The 15,632-nt window shown below is 38.7% G+C and overlaps 1 non-coding gene across 1 annotated transcript; it reads left to right on the plus strand.

The window, feature by feature from the left end:
• The first annotated feature begins 261 nt into the window (after positions 1 to 261).
• Positions 262 to 337, plus strand: TRNAA-CGC (transfer RNA alanine (anticodon CGC)). Its single transcript has one exon. It is a non-coding gene; the product is annotated as a tRNA-Ala (tRNA).
• Positions 338 to 15,632: the final 15,295 nt, after the last annotated feature.

Below are 15,632 nucleotides of genomic sequence, written 5' to 3' on the forward strand. Positions count from 1 at the left end.
ACCATTTTAAAAGCTGAGTTATGAACCATAGGACATTTTGAGAGTTAGCTTAATTACTTTAACAGGTCTATATAGTTAATACCATAGTTAAAATCAAGCATAAAATGGTTATTTTTAAAAAATTAAGAAAACATAAAACACCATTGTGGGGCAGCTGTGTTAGGCTAGCTCAGGGTTACCTGCTGCAAGCACTTTGTTTGATTAGTCCGTGAGCATGTGGCAGACGCACATGCGCATTGCCTATATAAAGCTATGGGTGCAGCCCTGGCCGGTTGGCTCAGTGGTAGAGCCTCGGCCTCGCGTGCAGGAGTCCCGGGTTTGATTCCCGGCCAGGGCACCCAGGAGAAGCGCCCATCTGCTTCTCCACCCCTTCCCCTCTCCTTCCTCTCTGTCTCTCTCTTCCCCTCCCGCAGCCAAGGCTCCATTGGAGCAAAGATGACCCGGGCGCTGGGGATGGCTCTATAACCTCTGCCTCAGGCGCTAGAATGGCTCCGGTTGCAACAGAGCAACGCCCCAGATGGGCAGAACATCACCCCCTGGTGAGCATGCCGGGTGGATCCCGGTCGGGCGCATGTGGGAGTCTGGCTGACTGCCTTCCCATTTCCAACTTCAGAAAAATACAAAAAAATAATAATAAAATAAAGCTATGGGTGCTTCCCCTGGGCAGTGATTCTTTCAGATCACTCTCCTGCCACCATGAGGTGTGGTTTTCCTTGCTCCCTTGCCCTTACTGTGAGTAGCAGATTTTCCTTCATTAGCTCTTTTACTTTTATTATTCATTTGCAAGCCTCCAATAGATGGGTATGGCCTGACACATTTCAGCTCTGTAGTTCCTCTACTGTCTGCCCAAATCCAGTGTGAACCAGGCTGGCCTCGGCCACCAGCATTACAGTCGTGTATCAGGAACTCAAGAGTCTCTACGCTAGAAGCAGTGGTCATTGGGACTTGGACATGAGCTGCAAAGTATAGAATGGTGACAACTCCAGTGCCATGCGGACTTTTCCTGGATGTGGACTTTTCCTGGACTCCTGCTCCCTGTGATAGCTCCTAACAGACTGAACTGTGGTTGAGTTGCATTTTTCAGGGATTTGGCATGGTGATGGGGCCAACTTGGACTTGGTGAACATGTTAAGGACACTACTCTTTTATGGATTCTTGCTGTATTGGCCAAAAGTTTGCTTAAAGGCTTTTAATCACTGTAAAAAAAAATAGAAGACTGGATAAAGAAGATGGGGCACATAAACACTATGGTATACTATTCAGCTAGAAGAAATGATGACATCGGATCACTTACAGCAGAATGGTGGAATCTTGATAACATTATGCGGAGTGAAATAAGTGAATCAGAAAAAAACAAGAACTGCAGGACTCCATACATTGGTGGCACATAAAAATGAGACTAAGAGACATGGACAGGAGTGTGCTGGTTACGGGGGGTGGGGGGAGGGAAGGAAGGAGAGGGGGAAGGGGAGGGGTACAAAGAAAACTGGATAGAGGGTGACGGAGGATGATCTCTCTTTGGGTGATGGGTATGCAACAGAACTAAATGACAAGATAACCTGGAAATGTTTTCTTTGAATATATGTACCCTGATTTATTGATATCACCCCATTAAAATAAAAATTTATTTATAAAAAAAAAAAAGAGTCTCTACGCTAGACTTTACAGGAAAACTCAACAACTATTAGTCTCACTTCCTATAAACTTAATACCTAACATGAGTAATAATGATGTAGAGAGACAATCTACAATGGAAGGCTAGAATAATGGGAATATAATGATTATTTAGAAGAAATAAATCATCCCTACATCCAGTAAGTAATACATGAATGTCTAAGAATGGATTACAAAAAAAAATGTATTGAAAAGAAATGAATTTGTATCCAATACAGTGATGTAATGCAAATAGCCACCTTTCTACCTGGCTTGAAGATATATTATAAAGTGTCTACTTCTTCAGAATTCTTACAGATATGACTGCCCACTTATTTGCCATTTAAATGTTTCCATTCTTTAAAAAAGTTACTTAACTTTTATTTCATGTGTTTTGTCTCCCCCAATGAGATTATAAACTGAAAAGAGGCACTAACTCTTTCACTTCTCCACTGTCCTGGGAAGGCACCATGCAGTTCCGTGAACTGATGATGCCCAATAGATGGATTGGGAAGAAACCACATTCACTAACTACCTTTATGTATCCCTTGAGTTCTAAGGAGCAAGATGATAATAACTTTTGGGTGAAGTCTGGATTTTGCATTTATTTATTTATTGAATCTATTGGGGGACATAGCTTAACAAAATTATACAGGTTTCAGGTGTACAATTCTACAACAGATCATCTGTACATTGTATTGTTTTCACCACCTCAAGTCAAATCTCCTTCCGTCACTATTTAACCCCTTCACCATCTTCTACCTCCCCCACTCCCTTCTCCTCTTCTAATTACCATACTGCTGTCTGTATCTGTAAGATTTTTTCCTTTGCTTAATCACTTTACCTTTTTGGTTTTTGTATTTATTTTTGAATTAAGGAATTTTCCACACTCTGAAGCAGAAATAAAAGTATCAATATTAATTTTTAACTATGGAAGGCATACACATATAAAAAATCACTCTCACAAAGGAGATTTATTAATTTAACATCTGAATATGGTAAGTGGATATAAATCCAGAGGTTCTGTGAAGCACACAAGGTTATTGCTGCCTTATTTCCTCAAAGCATTAATTAACAATATGAACATTATTATCAATACCTGCTTTAACATCACCTGAAAGTATTCTGAACTGTACTAAAGTACTGTTTATAGGTTCTGGCCCGTTACTTCAGTGGTAGAGCATCGGCCCAGCATGTGGATGTCCTGGGTTCAATTTTTAGTCAGGACACACAGGAGAAGCAACCATCTGCTTCTCCACCCCTACCTCTCCCCCTTATTTCCTCTCTCTCCCCCCACTCTGCAGCCATGGCTGGATAGGTTCAAGCACGTTGGCCTCTGGTACTGAGGATGGCTCCGTGGAGCCCCCACCTTAGGTGCTAAAAATAGCTCAGTTGTGAACATGGCACCAGATGGCAGAGCATTGGTCCCAGATTCGGTTGTCAGGTGGGTCCCAGTCAGGACGCATGTGAGAGTCTGTCTTTCTATCTCCCTTGCTCTCACTTGGAAAAGAAAAAAAATTAAAAATAAAAATACTATTTATAGTTTAATCATCCTATAGTCTACAATAATAATAATAATAATAATGACAATACAATAAGAGAATCAGGAAAGCCAATAGAATTATTGAAAAGGAATTCCAACATTGTCTACAGCTCATTTTCATTTAAGAACACATTAGACTTTAGTGGTTATTGTATGTGTCAGCAGTTCTGACTATAACCATAAAAGAAAAAGCAGTTTTCTCCTCGCAAACATAGACCTTTGACACTAACTACATTCTTACTTGCACACATACGTAGTTTAAATTCATTGAAATTCCTCATGATCCATTTAGTACCTTAACCTCTCAAACAGACCTGTGGTGTTTGGGTATGAATCATGTTCTTGTGAACTCACACTGAATATCTACTTTGAGGTAGCCAGTAATTCAATTACTTGTTGAGTTTTATTTATAACACAGTAATTGAACTACAAGAATCCCTTTTGCCTGCAAAAAAAATAACTTTCTTTAATATTAGCACAAGCTTTTAAAAATTAAATAAATCAACTATGAATAAAAATGTGCATTTTAATAGAAAAAAGCTTATAAAATTTTTATAATCAAAGCACACATGAAAAGTTGAGTGCATTTCTTTACCATTTAAGGACATCACAGAAGAATTTTTCTCTAATTATTTAGATATTGTTAGCCCATTTACTGAACCCTGTTACATGACCAACACCAACTAGACATGGGCCCTGAGCAAGGAGGAGTATAGAAGAAAGAAAGGGCCAGATTCCTGATTTTTAGTTTATTTACAAAACAGCAAATGGGAAACAGTAAAATAAATAAATAAATAAATAAATAAATAAATAAATAAATAAATAAATCCTATTTTGAGCTTATATAAATAAAGTATTTATTAAGAGAGTTAACAAATCCTGGTAAATTGGTGTTTCACATTGTGATTTACTAAGTATTTTCACATACATCCTCCCATTTGAATCTTATGAAAGCAGGCATGTGTCAGTACTTCCTTTCAGGACCTCTAGCACTGGACCCTGGGCTTAGAATGGCCCCAGGCATTGTTGAATGTTCTAATGATGCTGCCTTGAAATTCTTAATAATGTTTAAATATAGGGCCCCATGTCTTCACTGGGTCCCACACATTGTGCAGCTTGCATTTGACAAACAAGAAAAGACACCAAGAGGAGAGGAGTCATCTTCAAACTCATGTAAACAATAAAATTGTCTAGAAAAGAAAAAGTAAGATGGTATTTCACTGGGTGTTTAATAGGATAGTGGGGATAGATGCTATTTGGGTGACCAAGGGGAGGGAAATGGACTAATTCCATATAAATAAACATGTACATTGCCTCTGTAAGGATGCTCACTTTGTAACAGGAAACTAGGGTCCAACCACAGTTAGGTTCATCTGTGCCTGGCAAAACAACTCAGGGACTTTTTTAAAAAAAGGTATGGGCCTGGTAGAGAGTCAGCCTGGTGTGTGGATCTCCCAGGTTCGATTCCTGGTCAGGGCACACAAAAGAAGCGACCATCTGCTTCTCCACCCCTCCCCCTCTCACTTCTCTCTCTCTCTCTCTCTTTTCTCCTCCCATAGCCATGGCTCTATTGGAGTTAGTTGGCCCCAGGTGCTGAGGATGGCTCCATGGCCTTTACCTTAGGTGCTCAGAATAACTCAGTTGTTGAACAATAGAGCAACACCTCAGATGGGCAGAGCATCACCATCACCCCATAGGGGCTTACTGGGTAGATCCAGGTGGAGGCACATGTGGCAGTCTATCTCTGACTCCTCTCCTCTCAATAAAAAAAAGATATTAATTGGAATTAACTTGATCACACCATGAATAAGAGACCTACAGCCAGCCTGATGCCACATGCCCATTACAAAAACCAACCTTCTTTTGTGCAATAGGACTGGTGCTATCTCCTCAGTTTGAGGCAATTGTCTCTGTCCTGCTTCTGACACTGAAAACCAAGATGCTCTGTGCATTTAACAGGATCTTACACTTAGTGGTTTTGCTCCACACGCCCCTAGAGTATAATCTTCCAGAGTATTTCAGAATGTCCTTCCACTCTCACTTATCATTATATCTTGCTAACCATGTGTTTTTAAGACCACATACAGTTTGGGTTTGAAATGCTTTAGATTAGGGGCTAGCAAATTATGGCTGGTGGGTCAAATCTGGTTCAGGGCTTGTTTTTATAAAATTTACAAAGCAAGAATTGTTTTAACATTTTTAAAGTGTTGTAACCAAAACAAAACATAATAAACAACAGAGATTATGCAACAGAGGGAGTACTGGTAATATATGTTGCCTGCAAATCCTAAAATATCTACTATCTAGACCTTTACAAAAGTGTGTGCCAACCCCTGGTCCAGATAGTTTCAGTTATTTTTAGAGAAACATGGTATACTTTTCAGAATCTTTTTCTGACCAAGAACAAGTATTAGGGTAACTTAAAGCTAAGATCCTTACATTTTTAACAGTTAGACTCATTGTTCACAGGCCTTAAAAACCCTGTTGTGTTGATTTTCTTGATGTTGGAGAGTCTGGGCTACATTAACCTCATCTCAGGGCAAGGCATTATTCAGACTCCTTTTTGACCTTGATTAAAGCTCTGGGTGGCTACCTCTGGTTAGATCTCAGACTCAGTTAGAATCAGCAGTAAGTAGTAGTCTGCTTGTAATTTCTTACTCTCATCCCTTTGAGAAATGGAATTAGGGGAATTCTATGGCCCATGCCTTAGATCCTGAGAGCCCAGGACACTACAGGGCAGACCTCAGTATTGAGAATTGCACTTCCTTATTGCACTTATCTGCTTAATGCAGGTACAGGAAGAGCTCCTCAAGTTCAGAATTCTGGCCACTGCTAAGCCTTCCCTTGCTACTTCTATTGCTTACAGAGGGGAATCCAAACATGGGTTGTTCTGTCTCAGCAGCCAAATCATGGTGGCCTGCTGCAACATTTTGTTACAGAATGTTGGAGAGAGGGCCCACAGCATAGCAGCTTCTATAGCTTGTATGCAGCATAGAGTAGATTTTCACTCCACTGCAAATAGATATTTTTGGATGATTTACTTCAATAAAAACTTACATTCAGTTTTTACTGTTCTAGTACATTTTAAGGCAAGAATGGAAAAGAAAATTGGAGATGTGTGCAGTTCAGATATGGGTAGATAATATAGTTGAAAATAGTCAAGAAGGGAAATATGAACTATTCAGTAAGATGTTCTTACTACATTCTCCTAGTCCTTTTAAACTTGACTAAATCAAATGTCCTTTCTCCTTCTCCTTTCCTTGCATTTGTGATGTTTTATGCGAGAATAATTTACTAAGAGTTGTTCTTCCTCTCTTTACCCATTTCCTCATTGCAAGTTCAAAAGCAGGTGTTTAGTCATAAATATTTGCAGAGTGGAAAACAGAAGCTAAAGTTAAATTTTCTCTTTCTATCATTGTTAAGAAATTTTCTTTTAGGTGAGAAGAGGGGAGATAGTGAGACAGACTTCTGCATGCAGCCCAACTGAGGATCTACCCAACAACCCCATCTGTGGCCAATGCTCAAATCAACTGAGCCATTTTTAGTGCCTGAGGCTGACATGCTCAGACCAATTAAGCTATCTTATGTGCTCAGGATCAATGCTGGAAACAATTGAGACACTGGCTGAAGGGGAAAGAGGAAGAAATAGGGAGAGGATGCAAGGGAAGGAGAAGCAGATGGTCACTTCTCCTGTGTGTCCTGACCAGGAATCGAATCTGGGATGTCCATACACTGAGCTGACGTTCTATTCACTGAACCACTGGCCAGGGCCATAAGAACTTTAAAATAATTATGCTAGTGAGTTCCTTCAAAAGCAGGGAAAAAAAATTAAGAGATTTTTCTGAGGCTAAAAGGACATTAAAAAAGGAGGAAATAAGAAAACAAGCCAAAGAAAATGAGTCCCTTTAGGCCTTGGCAACAACTGAAAAGAGATGGTTTTGTGATGTTTGTAAGAAGGTTGCAGCCCAGGAAGAAGAGCTTTCTGTTTTCCCATAATTGCTTTTCCCCAAGCAAAGCACCAAAGCAGCAAAGTTATGTCCCAAGATACTATGCAGACAGGTACCATGGGCATCTTGCTGGTACTATATATGAATGACAAATAACTAATGGTCTATGAATGAGCCCAATGCTGTAACACTAAAGAGTTTTTAGGACTGCTGCACAACTCTGGGCAAGCCAACCTCAATAACCTTAATATTTTTCTTCCCAACTGATGATAGGGAAGCTTGGAATCAGAATGACATTCATCTAAAAATTAAATAAATAAATGGAATTTCTTGAACATCTGAGTTTATAGATTATGATTGCAATGGCTACATGTTTCTGCTTATAGATGATCACGATGAGTAGTTAAAGAATGAGGAGCCCTCAGGCCTTTCCTGTAGACAAGGTTAGTAGTCCTTGCCTATAGACCATTCTTTCACATCTTCATGGTCTATGGACTTTATTGTCAGTGATTGTTTATCAAGAAAGCTGCAGCCTGACCAGGCAGTGGCACAGTGGATAGAGCATCAAACTGAGATGCAGAGGACCCAGGTTCGAGACCCCAAGGTCGCAAGCTTGAGCGCGGGCTCATCTGGCTTGAGCAAAAAGGTTGCTGGCTCAAGCAAGGGGTTACTCAGTCTGCTGAAGGCCCATAGTCAAGGCACATATGAGAGGGCAATCAATGAACAACTAAGGTGTTGCAACAAAAAACTGATGATTGATGCTTCTCACCTCTCTCCATTCCTGTCTGTCCCTATCTATCCCTCTCTCTGACTTTCTCTCTGTCTCTGTAAAAAATAAGAAAGCTGCAGTTTGAATCCTGGCAAGTTGACAACTCTCTCCTACTGAATTCACAGGATTATTGCTCTATGCTACAGAATCTTCTTCCAACTGAAATGCACATTGGGGAGAAAAGAGAGTTGGTCCCCATATGAATTAATATTGCATGATGTGTAGAGAGGAAGGGTGCTCCTTTTCACATACACTAATGTTAGAGAATTTCACTCCTTCTACCTGGTTCTGTGCCCTTTACCACCTTGGCTACCTGATGCTTCTAGCTCATCTAAGTTTCTAATTGGACTAAATGCTGAGTATAGAAATAAGAAGCCTTGGCTGGAGAAGGACTGCTGAGGTCACCCTGCCTATCTTCCTGCCTCTAGGCAGATTAACACCTTACCCAAGCAATTCACAAAAGTACTGTATATTTTTAAACAGCTCAAGAATCCGCATTATGTAACTTCACTTTGGTAACCCAGTTTGGTGTTTACCAAGCTGTTCCTATATCTAGCCTTAACATAATCCAAAATAACAATAAAAATACGAAAAGGAATAACAAAATAACATAAATCAATAAAAAATGTGTTTTAACTGAAGCTCAGTATTTCTTTCTTTCTTCTTCTTTTTTTTTTTACCCTTTCTCAAGGAGACAACTTATATTAAAGATGTCCATTAGACAATTTTAAGTGACACATTTTTTGCATACATTCATTTATTTATTCATATTAACTCTATGTTTTTGTTATAACTCTTACCCATGTCTGAAGTTATCTTACTTATTTTGCTTGTCACTCTGTGTTCTTCTACTCTTATCCTACTTCTACAAAATGGAAGGTTCTGGAAGACAGGAAAATTATCAGATTAGATTATGGCTATATATTCTTTGGCTATATTATCAATAGGAATATAAAAAGGATGCAACAAATCTTTTTAAATGAGAGAACAAGCTGAATAGCAAGGTGATAAATCTATCGAACATTATTAAGCAGCTACTTCATACAAAGCACTTTTGGATTACAAAGAAGTGCTTATAGCAGTGCTTGTGCCCAGAGGGAAAAGCTAAAGCATGGTTTGATATGTTCTAGTAGAAAGATATATAAGAAGTTTACAGTAGACAAACATAGGAATCTTTAGTGTTTAATTATTTAATTCTTCTGTCTTTTCTCATAGAAGTTGCTTTGATACTCAATCCCAACTTCTGTCAACAAATATGGCAGCAGAAGCCCTCAATATCTTAAAAAGTTTGTCATATCCAAAAATATAGGTTGAGGATTTGAGCTTTGAAAGCTCTTGGTCTAAGATAACCTAGATTAGTGTGTATTTTGAATTTGTGGTTCAACCAGATTAGAAAATAGAATAAACATGGGGACTGTCTAGAAAGAAGAGGTTCCATCTGGGGAAGATTATGGGATGTCATCTTCCCTTGAAAAAAGGGAAAAGTGGAGATGGTTAGTCAAACATCCAGGAAATCACAGTGCCCCATGATGATAGTTACTTCAGAATGATTCATACATAACACCTGAAGCATATTTCATAAATTAGATAATCTACAATTTGACCAAATAAATGATGGTTATGAGCTCTCTCCAGACCCAATTAAGCTTTAAAAAACTATACTCCAAAGACACTTTAGAACTCAAATTCTAGAAAGCATTGCTTATTAGGAATACTTGATTATCTTGCAGTCTCTACGCTGATAAGCATATAAGAACAATGACAGGTTAAAAGAGGTCTGCTTTTCATGCAAGCTGCTGTTCTCTGTGATATTTGTCTCTTGGCTGGTATGGCTATAGCCCTAGTGAAAACTCATAAAGAGTTTAAGGAAATGTTAAACATTCTCCCCAAGGGTCTACAAATGATAGCTCCTTAAACATGTACTGTCAAGTTGCTTGTTGAGCATTCTGGTCACAGAGAGGGCTTTACTAGGTCAGCATAGTGTTTCCCATAGGTGCATAAATCAGTGCTAGAGTGTGAGTGTATATGCTCCCACCTAGAAAGGCAGAGCAACAGTAAAGGAAGCTGATTGTTGTCAGTCTTCCTCCTACAGGAGGTTTTACATTTAATGTCTCATCCCTTAAATTATTTTCCTAAAGTGAGACTAGAGAGTACACTTCTAACTTGCATTTCGAATGGGCCATTTCATTCAATATGTTTTGAACATCTAAATGACAAAATAAAGAATTATTGAAATTCTAACCCTATATGTTTCATATGGCCAGGAGAATAAATACCTTGCATGGCAGTGCAAGGAATATAAAAAATATACTTTTCTGTTTTTTATACTTTATAAACAGCCACTGCTTAGCAGTGATGTGATAGTTATATGAACTTTCTAATAGTTTCTCTCTCTTTTTTTAATTATGAATTAATGATTCAGATGCATTTAAAGGTCACTGCATATCCCATCTTTTTATCAAATGGTTTTCATGGATAAACTTTTTATCCATGGGAGATTTCTAAGAAGCATCATTTTGGCAAATATGTTTTCTTCTGACTTTTTCCCCCTTGTGTTAACAAGGGAAATTCATTCATGTTTGATTTATTTACACTGTTTATTAAAATGGTGTGTCATATAAAATCTAGTTAAGGCTTTCATTTTAATCATTTTCTTTTTAAGTGAGAGGAGGGGAGATAGAGAGACATACTCCTTTATGTGTCCTGACAAGGATCCACCTGGCAACCCCTGTTTGGGGACAATGCTTGAATCAACCAAGCTATGTTTAGCACCTGAGGCTAATGCACTGGGAACCAACCAAACTATCCTCAGTGCCCAGGCCCATGATCAAACCAATCAAGTCACTGGTTGTGGGAGGGGAAGAAGGAGAGAGAGAAGAGAGGGAGAGAAGCAGATGCTCACTTCTCTTATGTGTCCTGACTGGGAATCAAACCCAGGATGTCCATACGCAGGACCAATGCTCTATTCACTGAGCAAACTGGCCAGGGCCCATATTAATCATTTTTGATGCCCTCTTTTTTTAAAATAAAATATGATTTTATTGCCCATCTCTTTACTGAAACTTTCCTCTCCTTTAGCATTTGGGCCACAAACACCTACACTTTCCAGTCCTCTTGGACTCTTTCTGAATTTAGAGATCATTCCCTGAATTCTCTCTTAACACCTCAATGCAAAACTGATTATATAAGCACAATCTGTGACCCTCACCCTGAAGACTCTAAATCAGAATGAGTAAGGCTTGTGTAAGAACATAGGAATCTTAGTTTACAAGACTGGAGTCCACTTTTTTTTCCTTGCAGTCTTAAAGATTATTACAGTTCTTTTTTTAATGCTTTTTATATTGTTTTTTCTTTTTATTGAACTTATTGGGGTGACACTAACTAACAAAATTATACAGGTTTCAGGTGCACAGTTCTACAACAATCATATGTACATTGTGTTGTGTGTTCACCACCTCAAGTCAAGTCTCCATCCATCACCAATTTCCTTATTTTCGATTCCAAAATTTATGTTTTCAAGCATGGTCTCTTCATCTTAGTTCCACTCTTTATCTTCTAGAGTATGCTGCAACTATTCATGTGACTACACTACAAACCTACAAAAGGTTATATTTTGTGCATGGTGTATGCACATATACCATGCTACCCACTTTATACACATCACCTCATTTAATCATTGCAACAATCCCGTGAGGTAGAGGTTATTAGTTGCACTTTCCTGTTTAGGAATTTCTAACTCAAGAAGATCACCCTCCCTTATACAATATTGAAGGATCCAGTTGAGTTGAGTGGACAGGGTGGATTTTTCTCTTTGCATTAACTAATTTTTTTTTTTTTTTTGTATTTTTCTGAAGCTGGAAACGGGGAGAGACAGTCAGACAGACTCCCGCATGCGCCGGACCGGGATCCACCCGGCACGCCCACCAGGGGCGATGCTCTGCCCACCAGGGGGCATGCTCTGCCCCTCCAGGGCGTCGCTCTGTTGCGACCAGAGCCACTCTAGCGCCTGGGGCAGAGGCCAAGGAGCCATCCCCAGCGCCCGGGCCATCTTTGCTCCAATGGAGCCTTGGCTGCGGGAGGGGAAGAGAGAGACAGAGAGGAAGGAGGGGTGGGGAGGGTGGAGAAGCAAATGAGCGCTTCTTCTGTGTGCCCTGGCCGGGAATCGAACCCTGGTCCCCGCACGCCAGGCCGACGCTCTACCGCTGAGCCAACCGGCCAGGGCGCATTAACTAAATTTTTTAGACACAAATATAAAATTGATTCTATATTTTCTTTTTTTAAAATTGATTTCTTTTTCTGAATTCCATTTCTTTCTGTGCATAGCCCACAATCTTTACAAAGATGTACCAGGAACATTATGCTAAGTGTTATATAATCCTTCTACAATATCATGAGCTAAAAGCTATTATTACAGATGAATTAGACTCAGAGAGGTTACTATCATGTCCAATGCAATGAGGCAGGGGATGGCGGGACAGGGCTTTGCTTGAACTCTCTGCTAGCTTTCTCAACCATAACGCTTTACTCAATAGAAAATAAGGACCCTCCTGGTAATCGGGCACAACAATAAACAGGAGTTAAGAGTGCTCTACTAACTCTGAAGGCATAATGTAAAAAAGATTCCACTGTTTCTTAAAACTGAGTCAGTCCACATTTGGGAGAAAAAAATGCCACATCGTGGAATTAGAACCAGCATTAAGCTCACACAATTTATTAGAGCCCCTGTGTATGTAGTGGCTGGGAATCAGAAATGAACTCTGCAAATTGTTCCAGATCAATAGTTCTTATTGTAATTATATACGTAGTGATGTAATTATTGCAGCATTTCCCAAATAGAACAGTCAGGAATGATATAAAATAAGCATTACTAGTGTAGCAAAACTAAAGATGGTGATTAGAATATTTTAATAAAATTCCTGATTCTGCCTGTATTTGAGTCTTCGTAGGGATTAGGAGGTGATCATATGTCAATTGATTTTGAATGAAAATTAACAGTACAAATGATTTGTACATAATGGTAGATTAAGGCTCATCTACAAGTTTACCATGTAAATAAATCAGGCAATTTCAGAAATTTTATGATATATTAATTTGCAAAATAACTATAGGTTAAACCATTAAAAAAATTACTCAACCCTTGGAAACTCACATGCCGAAACAAACATTTATTTATTTTTTGCTTCAAAAGTTCCCAAGTATGCTTTCTTATAAACCTGGAACTATGCTAAAATTAAAAAAATAATAATAATTCTCATATTTGGATCGATTGGTCCTACCTTAGTATGTAAGAGGACCAAGAAGATACAAAAGAAACAAAATCAGGCCTGTAGGGTAGCTCAGTTGGTTAGAGCATTGTCCCAGCATGCTAAGGTAGTGGGTTTGATCCCAGGTCGGGGCACATACAAGAGTCAAGTGAATACATAAATGAATGGAGTAGCATGTCAGTGTTTCCCTCTCTCTGTGTCTCTCCCTTCCTCTCTTTCTAAAATTAATGAATAATAAAACAAAGTAATTTCCTTTGTCATTCTTGTTGTTTTTGCAACTAATCTTGAACTAATTTATTCCTGGAGAAATGGAATTCTTTTATCTCCAAAAACATAATCATTTAACTTAACCCTTATTAGTATTTTGACATCTGTTGATACTTTAAATTGATTGAGGATTTTGTTGTTGTTAATATCCAGATCACTTGGAATTTGAGCATCAAATCAAATGGTTAGCAGGGAGGAAGGAGCTTACTTCATTCTAAGAAGAATAGGTAGGAGTAAAGAAGAAATGGAATGCTACAAAGGCAAAGAAAAAAAATATATGCAGAATATGCACTACCATATTAGACCATCTATGAAAAGGGGGGGAGATAACAAAAGTTAACAGTGTATGTTAGTAAGTTGTGCCTTTTTTTCCTATCTTTCTTTTTCTTATTTTAGAGGGAGAGGAAAGGAGAGAGAGAGAGAAAATAATTGATTTGTTGTTCCACTTATTTATGTATTCATCGGTTGACTCCTGTATGTGTCCTGACCAGGGATCAAACCTGCAAACCTGCAACCTTGGTATATTGGAGGACACACTAATTAGCTGAGCTACCTGGCCAGGGCCAGCTGTGCCTTTCTTAACCCTTTGAGGAGTGAGTTTTTTTTTTCATGCTCACTGACCCATGGGAGTGAGTTCTTTTTTTCAAAAAGTGAAATTAGTTTCAGTTCCAGTTTTATTAACTTAAATTCATGTTTGCTTGATTACCAATTTGTGGAAACAAAAGAACATACATTTGCCTTTTTTTTAATTTTGCCTTACACATTTTTAAATTAAAAAGTTTTGTTATATCATGCAATTCTCACGTATCTCCCATTTGTAAATAAAGAAGTATTGTTATTAGCAGAATCTCAAATATGTATTTGCATATGATGACATTCTTAGGAAAATTTATAGGTATTTTTATTTATTCCTTATGTTTAAAATTTTTTCAAACTGTGGTATTCCTCAAAACGTGGATACAGGCAAAGTGGTTTGTTACATTCAATGCACATCACCCTGTGTCCCTCCGTTTACATCCCTTCTTGTAGTGTGCTGACATATAAGCATTTTCATTGTGGCTTATCCTTAGAGGCGGTTGCAGGGACTGGCTTTGGGAAGTGACGCCCTGAAAGATGAAGGCTGTCTCCTACTGATGATGGTCGGCCTCCTCTGAGTGATTTCCTCTCTTTCACAAACTTCTCCAAAAGCTGATCAATGAGCTTCAGTCTGAAGTCAGATAGCTGTGCTCTTCTTCTAGTCTTCTTCTGATACACAGTGTATGAGTTCAAAATAGCAATGTCAATATCATGAAAACAACAGTTTTATATATCATTTCATGGTTTTTCTTATATTTCCTGTTAAAGTTATTTGCATATCAGCCTTGTCAATCAAACCCATATTCTCATTATACCTGACCACACTCAGTGGATTGGTAATGCTTTATCCAGTAGCGTAATCACTTTTACCAGTTTCAATTATCAAATCCTCATGAACTGTGGTTAGCATGTTGACCTCTCTTTTGTCATGCCATCTTTGAGCTAACATGATTATAGTATGTCTTGAGACACATTTGCCCTTTTTTATATTCTCCAGCTCAAAGTTTAAAGACATACTCCAGACGGTCAGGAGGCACGAAGATGTACATGGCAAACAAACTACTCAAAGTGTTAAGAACAGGGGCTTTTCAAATGTTGGAGAGGCTGTGGAGAAAAAGGAACCCTCATACACTGTTGGTGGGAATGTAAAGTAGTACAACCATTATGGAAGAAAATATGGTGGTTCCTCAAAAAACTGAAAATAGAACTACCTTATGACCCAGCAATCCCTCTACTGGGTATATACCCCAAAAACTCAGAAACATTGATACGTAAAGACACATGCAGCCCCATGTTTATTGCAGCATTGTTCACAGTGGCCAGGACATGGAAACAACCAAAAAGCCCGTCAATAGATGACTGGATAAAGAAGATGTGGCACATATACACTATGGAATACTACTCAGCCATAAGAAATGATGATATCGGATCATTTAAAGCAAAATGGTGGGATCTTGATAACATTATACGAAGTGAAATAAGTAAATCAGAAAAAACCAGGAACTGCATTATTCCCTACGTAGGTGGGACATAAAAGTGAGACTAAGAGACATTGATAAGAGTGTGGTGGTTACGGGAGGAGGGGGGAGAGGGAGAGGGATAGGGAGAGGGGG

Source organism: Saccopteryx leptura, chromosome 10, assembly GCF_036850995.1.
Source record: "Saccopteryx leptura isolate mSacLep1 chromosome 10, mSacLep1_pri_phased_curated, whole genome shotgun sequence".
Classification (NCBI taxonomy): Eukaryota; Metazoa; Chordata; class Mammalia; order Chiroptera; family Emballonuridae; genus Saccopteryx; species Saccopteryx leptura.